The 15,813-nt window shown below is 42.6% G+C and overlaps 1 long non-coding RNA gene across 1 annotated transcript; it reads left to right on the top strand.

Annotated features, from left to right (window-relative positions):
- The first annotated feature begins 3,195 nt into the window (after positions 1–3,195).
- Positions 3,196–7,110, top strand: LOC143474425 (uncharacterized). The gene is made up of 3 exons (XR_013120763.1): positions 3,196–3,316; positions 5,183–5,279; positions 5,846–7,110. It is a non-coding gene; the product is annotated as an uncharacterized LOC143474425 (long non-coding RNA).
- Positions 7,111–15,813: the final 8,703 nt, after the last annotated feature.

Below are 15,813 nucleotides of genomic sequence, written 5' to 3'. Positions count from 1 at the left end.
TACACACACAAGAGAGCACAGACAGAACACCACATCATTCCTAAAATTCAGAAATCATCTCAGTTTCTCTCCCTTTCTCTCTGACTGTCTCTCTCTTCCTCTCTCCCTTTCTCTTTCTTCCACGGTGTCCATCTTGCAGGTCACTGATCACGCTCTGGCTATTTTCTTCATTGTGCAGATGGTCCCAGCCCAGGTAAGGATGTCTGGACAGTTGGAGAGCAGTACATGAGTGGGAGATAGCAGACACCTGGGTGCAGACAGGGCAGTGGAGTAGGAGAGAGACCATGCCGGGCTGAAGCTTGGGGGAGAGGTGGTCTGGTGAGTTGGTGTGTGGGTCAGCACCGGGAGATCCCTCAGTGACTGTTGCGTCATTAACCCTCAGCCCCTGAAAACAAAGAGCACACATGCTTACTGTCCCAGTCCAAAGGTTAACAGCTGTTTTCATGTCAACCTGTCTCTTATAGTGTGTGTGTGTGTGTGTGTGTGTGTGTGTGTGTGTGTAAAGGAAAGTACAATGCGCCTTTCTTTCTAACAGTCGTTTTCACTTAGACTTTGCCAGGCCACTGAGAATTATTTCTCCCCTCCTCCATCTCTCCCATGTCAAATCCAGGGCTGTCTAATTTAAACGTAATGGGCCGTCTGTGTCACCACAGCGCGGCACTGGGGGGAGAGACCGTACATCGGCGTGTGGCAGGAGGCTGTGTTGCTCGTGTGCCGAGCTGACATCTCAGCACAGAGAGCCTCTCTCAGCCCCCTGCCTTGGCCAGAAACTCCATCAGCTAAACCAAAGAATCCCACTTCAAGACTTCTCACACCTCATTGACTAACTCTTCTCCACATCTCGTGCTTTGTCTGATATGTGAGCTACGGCCTTTGCGCAGTAATTGTCTTTGGAAGAGGCTATTCATAAGGCTGTATGTGACAGTGATTAAGAGTGTGGGGGAGACACACTCAGCCGTGCACCAGATGTGCTGAATTTGCCTTCACTGCCAATCTGGGGCCACATGGCATAAAGTGCTCGAGAGCTATCGTAGTTTATCTTCCTTTGAAAAAAGAAAAAAAAAGAAAGAAAAAACAATAAGCTGTCATATTAAACGAAGCATGAAACATTTAAATATCAAAGGAACGAGTGATTAAACATGAAAAGATCTGAGTTGCTGCTTAAAAAAACACACACCAAAGCAGCTCGCTCTCTTCTCTGTGGCGGTTTGAAAGCCTTTATGATGAGCTTGTAGGAGATAACTGCTCCCGCAAGAGTCTCGTCTGATGAATGGTCATTGCGGAATTATACCTCAAGTCTCATGAAATTGCTTGTTGGGGGTGAGTTTTTCTCATGCTTTCCAGTGCACATCTGATGTCTAAAGTTCCCACCTCTCTGGCAGCAGTATTCAAGCATGAACTTCAATTTTCTTTTCATAAAAGGATTATGCTTCTATTTGTATTACTGTACTTTCCACACATACCTTGCACTTAGGAGGCACATCTACACTCTGATTGGCCAGCGGTTTGTGAGGACTCCACACAGTTCTCTCTGTGTTCACATTCCTTGCTGCCAATACGGAGCAGGCTGGCTGTCTGAAAGGCTCTAATCAATAAGGGCAAGGTCAAGTGTATCTGTCTAGTAAATTCAAACTGTTTCCTGTGGACTCAAAATCTTTGTGAATATTGTACAATAGTGCAGAATCCTTGGAAAATTGTAGTAAAGTCTGTCCATTTGCTAACCTCCCTCACAACAAAGTGCTGTGAGGCTACTCAGATGCCACAGATGGGGTGCAGACATGGTCCTGAATGGCCAGTTTTTACAAAGAAATGTCCTTTATGGACAGCTACTGCTGAAGTGTTGCACTGCTGATATCTGAAGCCACAGGTGCTTGTGCTGTTGCTTTCTTTCCCTTTTTGACTCTTGCTGGTTTTTGTCCTGAATTTGGTCTCTGCTGTCACCGAGTCAGTGTGCATGTAGAATGGCTGGTGAGTGAGTGACAGGCCGGCGGTTGCAGTGGAACAGGCGTGCTGGCCCGCAGGCATCCTTTATACTTTTCAGATCCTCACATTCACTCCTTTCCGCTCCTTTCTTTCACCCTTCCTGCTGGCTCTTATCATATCTGCTCACCATCTACCCCTCTTTTTCTCTTCGCTTCTCTTCAGATTTAGGAAAATAGTATCGGGGCATTATTTATGGGCCAAATTCTCCTGCCATGGCAACAATCAAGTATAAGCTAACGAGGTGAGGGCTTGTCACGGGCACCCCCCCCCCCCCCCCCCCCACACTGTCTAACCCCCCTCAGCATGAGTGTCAGCAGATGTTTGGCATTAGGGGCCATGCTGAGAGACAGGCCCCTCCCGACAACCCGCCAGCCCAGCACTCCATCCAGGCTGTCATTGGGCAATCTGAGAGCAATCATGCTGTGTGAAGGCCACGTGTTCCCCTCGAGCCGTGTCCAGGAACTCACCCGTCCGCCTGCCGCAGGTTCTGTCCATCCCTGACAGCCACCAACGCCGCCTGATTAGCCTGCTTCCTCTGGTGGACCGTCTTTGCCTAATGTCAAAACTATGGCAGACCTTGGAAATATTTATCCCATAATGAAGTGGAAGCTCGGTGTTCTGATGTCTCTGCCCTCACTTCTGTTTTTCCCCATTCGTTCAGTCAAGGGTTTGTGATTATTTCCATTGCCCTTAATGGAAGCCATCAGTTAAGGGTATGTAAAAACCTGTGATATATATATATATATAACTGCAATCTACGTAGAGATTGTAGTGAAGTACACAATGTTTCTAGAGAAACAGGACGTTTCGGGTAGAGGTCCGTCATCAGCTGTGCAAGCAAAGTGCTTCTAAGTGCTTCTTTCTTCTTGACGCACTTTGCCTGCACAGCTGATGAAGGACCTCTGTCTAAAATGTCCTGTTTCTCTGGAAACTTTGTGTACTTTGCTACAACTTTATATATATATATATATATATATATATATATATATATATATATATATATATATATATATATCCCTTTATTAGAGACACCTGCTGTCATAGTTTCCTTGTAAAGAAATAAACAGATGAGCAGGTTTTTCAATGGATCGGTTTCAGTGTGAGTGACGTTAAATAAAAGATGAACACCGGTGCTAAACCTGGTCAGTGCTAGAACAATCCAGGGCCAGTATTTCAAAAACTGCCAAACTTGGGTTTTTTCTCTTGCAGTGGTATTCACACCAAGAATGGTGTGAATAATAAAAACACCCAGCGAAAGGGGATCCTGTGGACATAAACAACTCATCGACGAAAGGGATCTGAGGAGGATGTCAAGAATGATTCTACCAAACAGGTAAAGCATATTTCAACTGAATATAATGCTTCAACCAATATGTCCAAATATTTAAAACTCAATCCTAAGCACAGATGGCATATAACAGCACATGACCAATTTGGGTGTCATTGCTGTTTAAGGGAAACCGAAAGGAGAGACTTTGTTGGGTAAAAGATTGCAAAAATAGGATCACTGAGCAGTGGAAAACCTCACCTGAGTTCACCAAATGAACTCAGATATCTCTTGCACCATGCTGGTCAGAATTTAGCATAAGCAGCATGAATCGATGAACCATTGCTGTCTCGTGTCAACAGTTCAGGCTGATGTGGGTGGAGAAATTGGTTTTTTTTGCAGACCCTGTGTCCTCTGATACCTGTGGATGGATGTTTGGGCAGGAGGGCTCACCTAAGCATTAGCTAGCCAAGTTCATGTCTTAATGGCAGCTCTGGCTGTGACAGAAGGACACTTTCATCAGGACAGGGCACTGTGTCACAAAGGTCAAATAGCAATGGATTGGTTCCAGCAAGTTTGATAGCAAGTTTTCTTTGCTTCAGTGGTCTCAATCTTACAGTAATCCTATAGAGCATGTGGCAAACTGAAGGCCTTCCACATCATTAAAGACGTAATACTGTCTTAAAATAAAAGTCTATGCTGCTTTAAAGTGTACATTGTAAAATCGAGCATAGACTACATCTCCCACAATGTCCATCGTTTTTGTGACCTGCACGCCTCATATCGCCACTAGATTGCAGTGTTTCTAGATCAGCATTTCTCTAAGCCAGGGGTACTCAACTGGCGGACCGCGGTCCGGATCCGGACCCGAACGCAGTCCTGTCCGGACCCAATCTCATTCCTGATTAACTGGATACGGACCAAAACAAAACCGTAGCATTTATTTCAGGGCTATTGAAAAAACACTCCGTCACGAGTGTTACGTTCGCCACCCCCCCCCCCCCCCCCCGCTCAACAACTTACGTTCGCCACCCCCGCCCGCACCGGACCTCAGGTCAAAGGTATCTGCCAAAATTGGACCGGGGACAAATTTAGTTGAGTACGCCTGCTCTAAGCGTTTCTCACGCTGTTTCACAACGTGTCCAAGAAAAAACGATACGTATAGGCAATTTAATGAAAGATGGGAAAGCGAATGCTTCAAGGTTAAAAAACCTACATTTTGTGTATGAGGCAATATTGTCGGTAAAGAAGTACAACATACGTTGATATTTTGACACCACACACTGAGCTAAGTATGCTAAATTTAGCCTTCAAGAAAAACAAAAGTTTCCGAACTGTTTTTCAGAGGGTTAATGTTTTCAGTGTATGCTAAATGTGGGTGAGAGGGTGCCCTCCACCAGATCACCTACACATAAAGATGCTGGTTTGTCAAGAAGCACCCTGAAATATACTCTCACATTCATCTGGCTTCATTAGCTGTTGATGGAGGCACAGATGGGAAACCTGCAGTGTGTGGAGAAAAAACCATCCATGGTTAAACTAATGAAGGAGTCAGACCTTCGAGCAGAAAACAAAAATAAATAAGCATTTCTAAAAATCTGAACTAAATATAATGTATTTCAACCTAGAATAACAACAGTTTAACATTTGTAATTTAATGGCTGTGCTTGCATTATATTATATTATTTTCACAACATGGTCAGTGAAGGAGGATGGTGTGATGTATGGTGTTTCAGGTTATTTAACAATTAAGGAGTAGTTACATTTATACAGTCTTACAATTACAAACGATCCTTTGAGGACAACCGTAATGCTGTGGCCCTCTGTGAAAATGAGTTTGAAACCCCTGCTATAGAGAATTTCTGGGATGAGGTGAAACTGGCTAATTAGAGCATGTTATTACCTCCGTCTAATCTGTGGCAACTCGAGAAGACATCCTGTCTGCATCGGCCAAGATCCCTGCAGATTGGATTCAACACCTAATGGAATATGCCATGCCTGATTGGTGCAGTTCTGAAGACCAAATGAGGTGTGTGTGTGTGTGTGTGTGTGTGTGTGTGTGTGTGTGTGTGTGTGTGTGTGGTGTGTGTGTGTATATATATATATATATATATATATATATATATATATTGCTTGTATGAGACTCTCACCTCTCTCACATTCTCACATCCCTTAGAGCATAATGGATCCAGCTGCTTTAGTGTTGTCAATGGAAAACAGTTTATTTTTATTTTATTGCATTTTCTGTAATATGCTAAACATCTAGATAGCATTGTTTTATCTCTGAAATTATAAGATGTTAAACATTACTTTTATATCCATAACCATTCATGTTTAAGATTGAGCTTCAAGACAGTGAAGCAGGATGATATTTCTCACTTGTATATCATTTCTATTATCTCACTAAGCCTCTATATCATCTACCACAGACCATCACAACGTGCCATTTAGGCCTTTTTAGGCCTTCATAATACCTAAGGTTAAAAGTTATATTTGGTTCCATACATTATTCAGAAAAACCATGATACAATGACAGCTATCATTCTGGCCTGGTGGGTTTCACCAGTTATTCCTCTCTGTCTTGGGCTCTATCAGAGGCAGATCATCCTCCAGCACGTTCAGCCTCATGCACGACAGGGAAGATATCTCACCGCCGCACGACTGCTCTCTCCCCAAAGTGTCATCATCATTTTCCTGCTGGCTGGAGCTTCCCTAGAGTCTGCCAAGCAGGAAAGCTATTACCACTCAGTGCTCACTGGATGAGGAGTTCCTTCTAGGGATGGGAGGTTGCTTAAAGGTGTCAACCAGGTGTGGTTTATGAATGTCGGGAGGCTTTATGAATGGTTTATGAGTGTTGCAGTGGTGTGCATGAACCTCACAGGTCTGCAGGCATTATGCTTGTGTTACGCCAACCACACGATCTTTTCTCTGCCTCCTTGTTTGCACCATTTTGCCAAGGTCTCTCCACCTCGCACATTACTAATGTCAGTAGATCCAGGCTTGAAGTCTGCCAGCGTTGTTGTGTTCTTTTTATATATATATTTTTTGCAGTATCCCAGCGACAGCATGTGTGTCCAGGTGGAGAGGAAGAGATGGAGGCAGGTGATTTGGAAAACTAGGAAAATAGACCAAGACCATTTGCATTCAGTACAGAATAAACCACGCACAATTCTCTGCCTTTAGCTATGCTTTGTAAAACCAACAGAGTCATGAGATTCTATAATTAGATCGTTCCTCTGAGGTGATAACCACTCTACTTTTCTACTTTTCAGGCGTTTTTTATTTTTATTTATTTATTTTTTGCTGTTGCTGCTGTACTTGTGAAGATGTTTCTTCCACTGTAGCATTAGGCACTGACATAAAAAGAAATGGAGCATATCAAGAGGATTTGCTTTAGGTACTAGTGAACTGGCTGATGTAGCACGTTCCCTTATTGTCGCCTTGCGGATGGAGTTTACTGTTTTGTAGAGGTTACATGTAACACAGTGTCTTGGCTGCACCTGTTCCTGCCCTTTATCTTCTCCTGAGTTTAGATTAGTTAAATTGAGCATTTTTACAGCTTCTCATACACATACATGCATACATATATTTACACATATAAATATCCAAATGACCTTACATGGAGATTTAATGTTATGCGTCATATTTTTTTTTCTACTATAGTGTACAAATGGACAAAACATGATAATACAAATTTTAGCAGTCCATTTTGTAGAGACACGTCCCACTTTTGTTTTTCATCATTCGGTTGGTCTTAAAGTAACTGGGTCCTGATCGGTTTCAGACTTGGTTCCTTTTCTCTGCTGAAACAAGATGTGCCAGTTGTGGAAATGCCAACGATTCAGCACAGGTACAACAACTGATAGTTCACCTCAAATTATATATTCTGTCACAAATGGTTAGACGTTAACTGCTGTCGAGGTGGGGGTGGGGTGGGGCTTCTAAATGGAGCGGACAGAATTAGGTTCTCTCATTGATTGCAATCAGGGGGACTGAGGGAGATTGCAGCCTCTCTAAGTGGAGGAGGCATAGCAGAGGAATGGTTTCTAGGTAGGAGGGGTGGGGGGGGGGGGGGCTAGAGAGAGGGAGTATGCTCACATTAGGGCCCAGTGTGTGTGGGATGAGGAAGAGGAAAAACAACACTGATTACCCCTAAGATGTGAGGTAGGATGCTGATGGCAAAGCTGGCAGAGGGCTGATTGAGTGATTTACGTGGCTGGTGGCCAGAGAAATGAGGCGCGTGCTGGGTACAGGTGGTCCATTTTGCCAGTGCACAGCTCAGCAGAGCGACCTCTGTTGGCCAGTCCTGGAATTAATTTTTTTTGCTCACACCGGTGGAGAAATCGATACTTATTACACTTGCATAAGGCTTTTGCGAGTGACCCAAGCCGTTAACTCATCCACAGTTTCACCTGTATTTCATGCCATCCATAAGGCTGCGAATGCACTCGGACACACGTCTACCCTGAAATCCCAAGGTAAGCATGACTTGCAGAACAGGCTGGTTTACAGCGGACAGACCTGGCATTGGAAGCAGAGCGGCTGTCACAGGCTGAGGTCTGCTGTGTAAATCTGGGTGAGCGCGCTAAGGACTAAAGACACGTGTAGCAGCCAGACTGGCGCAGTCAGGGGGGCCGGACTGCGGGCGGAGTGACATCCTGCCCCACCAGATTGATAACGCTCCGCCCGTTTACAGGAGGGCACTGTCACACCCTCTGCTGTTCTCGCTGTCTGCTGTTTTAATCTCTGCCGAGTCTCTTGTGCTTTCTTTCAGGCTAATTAAACATTGGCCTTCACAGATATATGTCTGTGCTATGTGCACAAACCCCAGCTCTCGTGCGGATGTGTGATATTGCAGATGGGAGTAATTATTTCAGCATATTGATACCAAAAATATGTGATTAGCAAAAGACCATTAGGGCTCTTCCTAATGGAAATGTGATGATTCCTACTCTTCATTTTTATTATTCACATGTAGCCTACTGTAACTGTTCTGAAAGTACCAGACACCATGTGCTGCAACCTTATTTCAGCACTCCACCCAGAAGAATATTGTGCCCTTGACTGTATCCTATGTGTTCATGCAACATTAAAAATACCTTATTTTTGCAGTATGCTTTAAAAGACACCTTTTAAAATCGGTGGAGTGAATTATTTTGTATTTTATAACTATTATTCTATCACAGCAAGACACATTTGCCATTGTTTAAGTGTTTTATGTGTATCATGAGTAGGTTGTGTAATTGTGATAAGTTGATTTAGGATAAAGACATTGTTCCTTAGAATATTTGAAGGACCTCTCATCTTTCACTGCAAAAATATTTCAGTCAGACATAAGAGACATCATCAGTCTTACACTCCACGGTAATATGTATATTCTTAAAGACCAAGGAGGTTACATCTATAGAGTTTCACTCACATTGTTGTTGAACAAACCATTGTGCTATAATTCTACAGTAGTATTCAGACCTTCACTTACCTTCTAGCTGATCCCATCCAAAAGGCCCAAGCTCTAGGGTCCTGGTATGGGGCTCTAGGGTCCTGGTATGGGGCTCTAGGGTCCTGGTATGGGGGCAAGCAGCCCACCCTCCTTACTGGTCCTTCTATCACTTTTTAAACACTAATATGAAGCATTACATACTTCTATAGATGAAGGGTTTGCTAATGCCATGTGTTCAGTATATATATAACAGATTTATACACCCCAGAACCAGATGGGGGTCCTTTGCACTTGTGAGGGTTCTGCTAGCTACATTCAAAATTCAGTTTAATAATGTATCGTTTTGGCTTTGTTAGCATTACTCTGAATGTTACAGGTTATGCCTTAGTTAGGTTATGCCTTATTCTGTTACATTTACTAAACTACAGCATAAATTGCCAATAGCATTCTAAAACAAATGTGAAACTAAATATCCAAGAACCTATTTTAATAATGCTTCTAGTGGCAAGAACTAATTAGCATGTCTTTTACCACAGGCTATGGTGTGTCAATTTGGAGAGGGTGGACAATAACGGACAACATACACTATTTGGCCAAAAGTATGTAGACATTTTTGTACCAAAGAGTTCAGTGACTTTAAATGTGGCACTGCCATGCGATACCATTTTTGCTGCAACTCAGTTCATGAACCGCCAGATCTGTCCCAGTCAGCTGTGAGTGCTGTTATTGTGGACTGGGTGCATGAGCATCAACAGTTCGGCCATGAAGTGTTTACACGCACACAAACCCAGAGTGGAGCCACTGACTGCTGAAGTGTGAAGCGTGTGTATATCACCGAGCCTCTGTTGCATCACTCACTAGAAATTTCTGAATTTGCCTCTAGAAACAACATCGCCGCAAGAAATTAAATGGGTTTCCATTGCTGTGCAGTGTCGAGCACGCTGTCCCTGGACTCTTGAGCAGTGGAGATGTGTCCTCTGAAGGGAAGAATGATGCTTCACAATTTGCCGGTCTGATGGACTAATGTTGGTTTGGTGAACGCCAGGAGAACACTACCTACTGGAGCAGAGAGTGGCGACAATAACGTTTGGTGATGGGATAATGGTGAGGGGTAGTTTTTCATGTTTTGAGCTTGGACTCTTAGTTCTACTGAATGGCAGTGTTAGTGCTTTGGCATACAAAGGCATTTTAGACAATTATATGGGTTCAGTTTGGGAACGGTGATTGTCAGCCTGGCTTTCTTCCAACATCAGTGATTGACCTTTAACAGAATGGGCACAAATTCTTACAGACACACTCCAATATCTTTTGGAAAGTCTTCCCAGCTGAATGGAGTAATTGCTCCCAGAAGAAGAGAACAACTCCTTATTACTGCCTGCGGTTTTGGAATGGGATGTCTAGAAAGCTCATATACGTATGACTGTCAGTTGTCCACATACTTTTTGCTACACAGATATTGAGTGGTTTACAGAAACTAAACACACACACACACACACACACACACACACACACACACACACACACACACACACACACACACACACACACACACACACACACGATTCCTTGCTTCTAAGTGTGATAGAATGCAGAACATAAGAGTTTCTGCAAAGTCTTATTTCCTTAGAGAAACCAGGTAGCACAACTTTCTCTCAAATTACCACAGTGCTGTAGGAATCCCTCTTCATGAAACACCTTGTGATTGCTGAGTAATTTCACTTCCATAAGTGAGAGGAGGAAGAGTCCGTACTGCAGAACACGGCTGTGATAAAACATTCAGCATTCAGTTGGAAGATGCCCTTAATGACGTGTGCAGACTAGAGGTAATGCAGGAAGAATGAGACATCTGAAATATGGTTTCACAAAAATGAAACAACTGTATAAAGTCGGAGACTGAAATAATTCCAGTTAAAATGGTAATGGATGTGTTTTGCTGCCTTCCAAATCTGAAAAGAGAAAGATTTTGCTACAACATTTATCCCTACAGCCTACTCAAATTATTATGAAGACCTATAGTCAGTGAAGAAATGCCTTTCTCAGGAGGAGGCATTGTGAGAGGTGAGGGTACAGGAGTGGACTGGTGCCCTTACCCTGTAGGTGGCTATGTGGAAAAATGAAACCCAAACTAGGAACATGTTACATTCAAGAATCAAATAAGAAAATCACATTGAATACTAAGTTACAAAAACCTAGCTGTTTCTTTTTGCTTTGACTGGTGTTACACACCAACTGGATTATTCATATTATTCCAGTTGTGGAAAAGATGGATTCAGTGCTGATTTGAATGTCCCCCAACCCTGATCTGTGTGTTCAGCAGACACTTTACTCTGTACTATGCATTTATACAAAATGTTTGCATCACTGTCATGAGGCTAAAGCTTCAGTACCACTCCAGGATTTCTTGAAATTATTCATGGAATAACTTTGTCACATAATCTGTGCAGATGGACTGAAAACAGTGGAACAGTGAAAACCATGAAAACACATCAAAATTCAGACGCTTTACAGAAACAAACAATACAGAGACATTTCCATGCTGCTGCGTGTAATAGGGTGCAAGACATAAAGGTTTCTGCAAAGACTTATTGCCCTAGAGAAACCAGGTAACACAACTTTCTCTCAAATTACCACAGTGCTGCAGGAATCCCTCTCCATGAAATCCCTTGTGATTGCTGAGAGATTTCACTTGCTGAGAGGAGGAAGAGTCCGTACTGCAGAAGACGGCTGTGATTAAAAAAAAAAAAAAAGCTGTCAGAACACTGAGAATTAGGAAGATACCCTCGACATGTTTGTGCTGTCAAAGGTAGTAGTACTGTCCAACATCACTTCTTAGTTAATTCTTGATTCACATCAAGATAAATCCTGGCAACAACCCGGAAGGTTCTGAATGATAACAATGATCACAATGTAAATCAGCATTTTTCAAAACAAGCAGCTAGTGTCTCAGCGGGTGTCAAGTCACTGCATTCGCATCCGATTGGCAGTCGATGCTTTGCCATATGGTATAATGCTGTTTTTTTTTTACACAGTGGTGAAGTAAGTTTGAGAAACTTTTCCTTCAAGCATTCTCATAATAAGGACAGACATTTGCTCAAATTAAGTCGAAACTGACAATAATCTTCTGAAAGGTTTGTGGACAGAAGTTTACCTTCCTTACTTATAATTGCCTGTATTTGCACTAAATTCTTCCACAGAACTATGTCCTCACAGTGGCAGTAGCCTGACATTTGTTGCTATGCCTGCTGTTGGGTATTAGAAGGCTGTTCTCTATACCAGCACTGACAGACCGGTATGATTGTCCCTGCATGTAGTCACTGATGAACTAGACTCTATGGAGATCTTGTAGCTGCAGTCTTTTCCAACCTGCTACAGAAAAATAACTAAGGTGAAACACAAACTGGCTGCACACTGTAGGACGCAGTTACTCCGTGGACAAGAGTGTCCCTACCGCAGCAGTTACTCCGTGGACGAGAGTCTCCCTACCGCAGCAGTTACTCCGTGGACAAGAGTGTCCCTACCGTAGCAGTTACTCCGTGGACAAGAGTGTCCCTACCGCAGCAGTTACTCCATGGACAAGAGTGTCCCTACCGCAGCAGGCAGAGTGAGCTCGTTGTGCAGTAGGGAAGCCTCATGTGGAGATGGACAGTCCGTGCTCTGTCCAAGTTCCTAATGAGGTACACAGAGGTCACCCTGGGGTGGCATGCATGACATTTGTGGTTCATAACTATGGGCAGAAAGGTTTTACTGACAAGAAGTTAAAAGAAATACTGAGTTATATTATCCAGAGCAACTTAATTTTCAATCATGTTACAGAGGTAGGCGAATGTAGACTTAGGAGTCTTACCCACAGACTCTTACTGGTATAGCATGAGGCACTGGCCTGGGTTGGGTCTGAACCCCAGTCTCCCTCAGGGGTGGCAGTATTGTTACCCACTGCACTATGCCAATGGCATGAGCATTAACATCCTGAAAGGTCAACAGAGTCAGAGGTGACATCATCTTCTGACATTTTCACAGAGGCGTAAACCACAACATAGAACCCAAGACACACCATCTTCTATTCAGTCTGCCACATTCAGGAAAAGCGGATCGCGAGTGGCTTGAAATGGGACGACCTCTAGCAGACGTTACACATCTAGCATGTACAGAGCTCTCTAAGAAATAACAGAATGTGGCTAGGTCTACATTTCCTTCACGTAGGGAGCATCAAACGAAGAAAGGAGCAGAAAGATCCCCTGAACTGCTAGTTAGTTTAGTCATAGAAATATTCAAAACTTTAGGGAATTAGCATCACTAATTTTTTTTATGCTGTAGTGGATTATACTATGCTATGGAGTGTTAGACTAATACATTATGCTTAACAAAATATAACCATATGCACATGAAGGACTAGTCTTTTTTGAATGTGTAGACCGTCTATTACATTTTCTATTTTATACTGTATATTACATATAAGACAGTTATAAATGTTTAAATTCTATATTTTCCAAATAAATATAACATTTTAATAAAGGAAAATGTTTTGTACAAAGGTGTTTACTCCTCTATGAATATTAAATTGTGCCGATGACAAGGAAATAGTTTTCCTTGTCTGTCTGTGGTATTGCAGCAAGATCATAAATTCCTTCACTAAACAGAACGCATTCCTGTTTGCTCAAAGTTGAAACTGATTTTTATGAAATCCAATTAAAATGACATTGAAAGAACATATGGTGAGATGGTAAATATGACATTGTGGGTTATTTGTTGACTATCTTGGGTGCAGTTTGTACAGTGTTGACTTGCTTAGGTAGTTGATCACATGTATGAGTGGGCCATTCAGACTTTTACAAAACCATGCAACAGTCTCGCAGAGTTTTCATTCAGAAAAGTGAAAATGTGTGAAGGACAGACATAGGCATGGTGTGATGGAACTTGAGAAGGAACAGAAGAAAATGCATGGAGACAGGGAGATGTTGGTGTGAGGATGATCTGACAGAAAGGAACAGGTACAGACGCGCTGGTGCAGAGAACGAAGGCTTCTTCTCTGGGGCTCCAGGGACAGGGCCAGGGGCTGTCCCACCTCTTATCAGGCTGTCAGTGAGCATATGCGCATTCAGCTCCAGATCTAATGCACAAGCCATGTGTGGAGTAGAGACTTGATCTGGGTGCAGGGGGTGGCGGTAGACTGGTTGCTACTGAAGAGATGGAGACGGTGGAGATGGAGTCCACCTGGTATTCATTTAACTGTTCCTCATATTGAACAAAGAAAGGAGGCTGGTGGGACCAGCTACAGATGGAAAAGATGAGGAAGGCAGGACAGGAAGATCAGGGACTACAGTGACTACTCAGCCCCGGTGACCTTATACAGGACACACTCAAGGTTTGCAGGATTGCCACCTTCCGTTTCCATTCCTGTCATTTTTTTTTTTTCAGCGGAGGCATGCCAAAATATGATAAAAGACTACCATGAGTGGCTGTGACACGACATTCGACACCGTCAACTTGAAACCCATTCCCCTGCCATAGACACACTGCCTCTTGGGGTAAATTGCTGTAATTTGTGCTTTGCTTCTCAAAGAGGCTCAGGAAAGGCTCCCTGCTGCAGGGGCTCTGAGGTTCTGCACTTAAACAAGTCTATTTGACTTTGGAGAGACTGGGAAATGTGCAGGTGATTTCCTTAATCCCTTTAAAGTCTGCATATGGATTTTAGTATGAGTTTTCTTTTTTCCCCCATGCTCTGTTGGATTTACCTGATTATTCTACTTATTGTAATCAAGACAACGTTTGGGTGAAAGAAAATGGGGCTTTAGGTTAAATTATGTTTGCGCGTTTCAGACGTCTGTATATTTATGTAATGACATGCATGGTTGGATTCCAAAGGTTCGACGTTGCGAGATGATAAAATTCAGTGTGAGAACAATTTGACTGCAATATGGTTTTGTGTTCTTATGCTTCATAATTTGTTTTATGCAGACACAGGTATTATATGAAATCCTTCATAATGTGTTATATACTTGATGGATGTTTTCATTCAACAGTGCTTCCACAGCTAGGTTAAAGGCAACAGAATTCACAATACAAGCCTTTTAAAGGAGAATTGTACAGACAGAACATTTAAACAAAAGCCAAACAAAAGACTGTAAGCATGAGTAATTTGGCACTCCCAAACACAAAGTGACAGCTTTTAAAATCCCATTAACAGTAGGTTCCCCATTATGGCATATAGTAACAGTATAAACCATAGGGTTCTTGGAGAACGCAGTCTGAAGAACCCACAGTGAAGAACATCTCCTGCTGTAGTCAGTGTGTCTCATGGCCAAACCAGCCACTGAGGTCTGTGCTTTATTTTTCCGTCTGAAAGTAATCTGATCAATGAAGGTGTTATTTGTTTATATGTTTATGGAACTGAAAATGACACATTACCTACATACACACAAAATAAGTCCAACATGGCAAAATGTCATAATTTAACATTCATATGTAATAAGGTTGTGTTGTTTGACAACAACCCCCCTCCCCCTTAGACCTCATATTTGTTATGGAAGATATGTTAAAATAATCGTTTTTAATTGCTTGATGTTATGTTTGTAAAGTTGCTGTTGTACGTTTTTATCTACTGACCACAAGAAGTAGCCTTCTCAGTATAGTCTTGCCATAGATTCAAGACTCATTATTTTAACCAGAATTATGCAGTTAGGCAATTACTAATGTCTCTTACATTATTATCTGGTTTATATATTGTCTATTCTTTGCTTATTTCTTAACAGAGGCTGCTTTGTAATTTTCTCGTTTTCTCGTCCCCAGTTCTTAATATCCACTAACGTGTACTTGACAATGACCTGAAGGTAATTTTCTGTTCTGTATTCGGGGCTTTTAAAGAACTGTAATTTGAAGTAATTTGAAACCCCAGTAATTTAAGGTTTAAAGGCGAATGGCGAAGAGAATTAATACTAAAGTAGGTAACGTTCACGTTGCTCTACAGCAGCAGTACCAGCCTATTCTCATCGTGTAGGTGGACCCAAAGGCTCGGTTCGTCCCATTGGTCGTTGAGTTCGGCGGCGTGTTGTGGGCGGGGATGAAGGTACCACATGGAGTCTGAGCTGCTGCGTTATCAGTGGATGCTGGAACTGGTGGGGTTGGA

Source organism: Brachyhypopomus gauderio, chromosome 13, assembly GCF_052324685.1.
Source record: "Brachyhypopomus gauderio isolate BG-103 chromosome 13, BGAUD_0.2, whole genome shotgun sequence".
Lineage (NCBI taxonomy): Eukaryota > Metazoa > Chordata > Actinopteri > Gymnotiformes > Hypopomidae > Brachyhypopomus > Brachyhypopomus gauderio.
The sequence above is the reverse complement of the archived record's forward strand: the minus strand, read 5'-3'. Positions and strand labels throughout refer to the sequence as shown.